Source organism: Fringilla coelebs, assembly GCF_963513975.1.
Source record: "Fringilla coelebs genome assembly, chromosome: 9".
NCBI lineage: Eukaryota > Metazoa > Chordata > Aves > Passeriformes > Fringillidae > Fringilla > Fringilla coelebs.
Genome location: NC_140067.1, coordinates 10,547,133 through 10,551,983, shown reverse-complemented (window position 1 = coordinate 10,551,983; position 4,851 = coordinate 10,547,133).

Here is a 4,851-nt window from a genome sequence, read left to right as displayed (position 1 = left end):
AGTCTGTTTTCTATTTGTTAATAAAAAAAATCTACAGCATCATTGCATAATTCTTGATGTTAATAAATTTGAATAATTGGGTTTCATACAAGCTGGCTTTCCTGTCTGTTTCTTCTGCAATAAGCAGAGGCCATAGAACCCTTTGGCAGTGGGCACACTCCTCAGACCTTGGCAGGTAAGTTCTTTCCCACAGGTACGTCCCAGCCATGAGTGCGCTGCACTTTCTGCAGGGACCCTGCGCCTGCAGGGAGCTTGGAAGCCTCCTGTGACAATTCCCTTTGTGCATGTATGTGCTCACCTCCTGCCCACCTGCAGTTGTAGGGGAGTGCACTGGCTGGCTGGACACGCAGCAGAGAGAGGGGTCAGTGGTGATGGCTTTGTGGCAGTAGCAGTCGTTGGCACCCTCCTGGACGCTGCAGTGACACTGCTCTGTAGCGCTGAGTACAGTGGCGTATTCAGAGTCAGTGCTCAGCAGTAGAGCCGTCACACAGCCCCTGACTGGAGAGCAGCCCCCGTTTGTTCAGGGGTGAAAGCTGCCCAGGCTGCCAGCCCTGCCTGCTCTGTGTGGACAGCCCAGGCCAGCCCTGCCCATGTGTGCCCTGCAAAGCATGAAGTGTCAGCTCCCGGAGAGATCAGCACCTGCACACAGCACACAGGTGTGTGAGGGGAAAGCCACTGCAAGGGGCAGAACCTCATGGATCAGGGCCCTGGGGTATTTCCATCCTTCCCCAGGGAACCGAATCTGCCCTGGCCAGCATGTCCACGTGGGTGGGAGTGCATGGTGGACAGATGAGCTTTTCCTAGTGTGGCAATGGGCACCACAGTGATTCCTCAGTGCCTGCTGGAGCTCAGTCACACACAGCGTTCCCTGCCAGGCCAGACCAGTTCCTGGGTAGGTGCCAGATGCAGAAATGTTTTCCCCTTGCCTGGCTCATTGTTCCTACACTGCTTCACTACAGAGTGCCCTGGGGGGCTGTTGGGCAGCCTCACTGAGGATGCAGATCCAAGGGCAAAGCAAGCTCCTGCCCTTGTGAGGCAGCACATGTGTGCAGGTGTGTGTGGGCACGTGCCAGTGTTGCTGGCAGTGGGATGCTTGTCTTCCCTGTGGGGGCCCAGGATGGCAGAGTGGCACAGCCAAGTGAACCCCTGCTCACACACGGGTGTGTCTGGGGAGGAAGGGCACCACGCTCAGTTTTGGCAGCCAGCCAGCTGGGAGATGGGCAGTGAGCACCTGCCTGTGCTGCAACAACAGTGCTCAGGCTGTGCTGCCAAACTACAGGTGGTGACAATGCTTCTGCCACTCACTGAGCACTCACCAGGACTGCCACAGAAGCAGCACAAAGCTTTAGTCCATGTACAGCCTTGAATGCAGAGATTGTCACCGAAAGTTGCTAGAACACTTACAGATATGCACACATGCATGGACCTTCTTTCTCCTCATCCAGGAACACTTTGGACTTCATTCCCCACCTGTGGGCTTATCTGTGGACTGAGTAGAAGCCCAAGGAGGCAGAGAAAAGGTGAAGAACCTCAGCATGGAATGCACAAAGAGTAAGATGAGTGAGCCCAGGCCTCAGAGACAAGGCTACTGCTGGTAGCCACATGGCCAAAGCCTCATGCTGACCTTGCAGATCAGGAAAGGCTCAGTGCACAAACTGTGAGGATGTTCCACCTTGGCAAGGGGACAGAGGTCCCAGAGGTCCGAGAGCAGCAAAAACAGTTGATGCTGTGACAGCTTTTCTCCAGCCCCTTTTGTCCACTCCTTTGGCCTGCTCACACAAAGCCAACACTTCTCCAAAGGGAATGGACTCATCATTTTAAAAACACTTACTCTTTCAACATTTATTTCCTATTATTTCTATATATCTCACAAAATAAAAGGGGAACAAAAAAAAAAAACCATGGTGCATGGTGGATCAACAGCAATGCCATCCTGATCTGCCCTCTGAGCCAGCACCACAGCTTGTGCCACACTGCAGGCAGAGCCATCCTGCTTCCTCCCAGGGCTTGGTTCTGACATTCCTGAGCTGCACTGCTCAGCTTTTCCCAGCTAGAAATGATTTACCACCGCTGGCTGGTGGGGTTTTTTTTGGGCTCATTTTCTTTGGTATCAGCCTGAGACTTTTCCCACCCTCTGGTATCAGTACCACACTGTGCTCCAGATCTGAGGGAATGGTCTGGGTAATGTGCTGTAAGACACTTCTTGTGTTTGGAGTCTCAAACAGACCAACCATATTTGCACTAAGCAATGGGGCTGGGATATTACTGCTGTCTTTTTTTTTTTCCCTGGTGAAAATTTTCCATTCCTTAGTTATACCAGGTAGCCCCAGTGCAGCCTCAGATAAGCAGCTCTGTAAAGGCCACAGTTTGGCAGGTGGGACAGCAGCTAAATGGCAGCCAGTCAAAGGTGAATTTCTGGGCACTGAGGTGCCCTTCTGCTCTTTCTATTTCATATTTTTTATGCATACCATTGATGCTTGTAGCAGGAGCTGTGCAGGCACTGCCCAAGCTTGGCTTGTCTCGCCTCCTAGTGATATTAACTCACAGCATCATAGAGAGGCTTGGGTTAGAAAAGACCTTTAAAGATCAGCTACTCCAAATAACATCCTGACCAAGCACTATCCCTTTGGGATTCCATTGCTTTAAATTTTGTTTTTCAAAGTCAAAATACTTGTTAAACAAGGAAAAAGAAATAGCTGTAACACTGAAAAAATCTGAGCAGACTCTGCACAGTAGCTTGGCAACTCCTTCCCCCACAGTCCTCAAATTTCTTGTGCTCAGCAACATTGCCATTTTCATTTGTAAAATTTCCTAGTTAAGAGGGACTTTTTTTCCCCTCTTTTTTCCTTTTCTTCCTGTTTGACCTAGTTCATTTCTGAGGGCAGGAATAATACTGATCCTTCCAATTAAAAGCTCATTGTTGCCCTTTTGCCAGTTATAATAAGCAATCTCAGTCCCCAGTAACAATTACAGGTTATTGAGCTTCCATGCCTACACATTTCTGCTCACAGGAACATTTTGCCACTTGTCATCTTGAAAAAGCTGACTCGTGTCTCCTGAGGGCAGCAGGGCAAGGGAGGTGATTCTGCCCCTCTACTTTGCTCTTTTGAGACCCCACCTGGAGCTCTGGGGTCCCAAACACAGGAATAACACAGACCTGCTGGAGCAGGTCCAGAGGAGGTCACAAAGATGCTCAGAGGGCTGGAGCACTCTTCCTGCGAGGACAGGCTGAGAGAGCTTGTTCAGCCTGGAAAAGTGAAGCCTCTAGGGAGACATTACACAATTTCCTCTGCCTAAAGAGAGAACTGGAGCAGGACTTTCCACAAGGGACTGTTGTGATAGGACAAGGGGGAATGGCTTTGAACTCAAAAGAGGGCAGGATTGGATTAGATTCGATGTAAGGAAGAAACCCTTCCCTACAAGGATGGTGAGGCACTGACACAGATGGCCCAGAGAACTTATGGATGCTCCATCCCTGGAAATGTTCCAGGCAAGGTTGGATGGGCCTTTGAGCAACCTGGTCTAGAGGAAGGTGTCCCTGTCCAGTGCAGGGGTGTGGAACAAGATAATCTTCAAGGTCTATTCCAACTCAAACCATTCTGTGATTCTATGATAATAGAAAGTTGGTGTTTCTTGACTAAAGGATGGCAAGTGCAGCTGCCAAGCCACCAGAAAGGCCAGAAATGCAATTTGTCTAAAAACTGTTACTTGACAGTTGTCTGACTTTTTATAGGAGGCTGTGTGTCATGCCTGCTGCTGCTGTAATCCACTTTGGGGTTTGGTCTGTATATACCCGATATTTAAGATCTGAGCAGGTCACAGAGACAGCAGACAGGGAAAACCTGTGTGGAGTGGTGTTTTGTCAGGCCTTTGAGGGCTGCTGCCCACCTGCAGCATGACAGCAAAGGAAACACATATTGAGAGAAATAGTGAAATTAAGGTTTTATTTAGGCATGAGGGAACAAGTGAGGTCTCTGAGGATAACTATGAGCTTTTTCAGGTGGGTTGTGTTTACTTTCAAGGTTGCTCACTGGCACTTGGAGATTAAGAATGCATTTAGCACAGCAGAGTGTGAAAATCAGTCCCAGCCAAGGAGAGGTCAGTGTCCCTAGACAGGCTGTGTTAAGCACTCGGCCCTGTACACACTCAAAGGCATTGCTGCTGACGCTGTACTGCCGGGTCCCAGTCCCTGACACAAACGCTGGCGGATTACTGGCAGCACCCGCTGGCTGCAGCGGCTTTTCCAGGGTTCTGGATGGCCGGACGGCGCTGGCCAAGCGCCCTGGCGTGGGCCGGGCCTGCTGCTGCTCCAGCCCCAGGCTGCGCTCGCTGCCGAACGTTTGCCAAGTATCAACTTCTACTCTGGCTTTGTTTACACACGGAAGCTGTAGGAGTATGATCAGCGGGGTTCGTGTGCTCGGCTGGCCGATGCCTGCTGGGTGTCGCCGCACCGCGCCCGGAACTCACCCGCTCGCTGCAGCACCCAAGTACTCGGGGTTAGCGTGCACCGAGCGCCGAGCGCCCGCGGGACCGGGATCGGTTTCACCCGGCGACACTCCCCGGGGCCCGGAGGCGGGGAGCGGGCAGGACACAGAGGGGATGTGGGTGGGATGCGGGTGGGATGCGGGCGGCCTCGGGCCGGTGCCCCCGTCGTGCCTGCGCGGCCTGAGGGTGCCCGGCGCGGCCCCCGCTCGAACGCCCCCTAGCAACCGCCAGGGCCCGCCTGCCTAGCAACCGCCCTGCGCCCGGCCTCCTGATTCGCCGGCCAGCCCCGGCCGGCCGTCGAATTCCTATTGGCTGCGAAGAGGGCAGCGGACAGCGATTGGCTGCGGCGGCGGAGGGAAGAGGAGG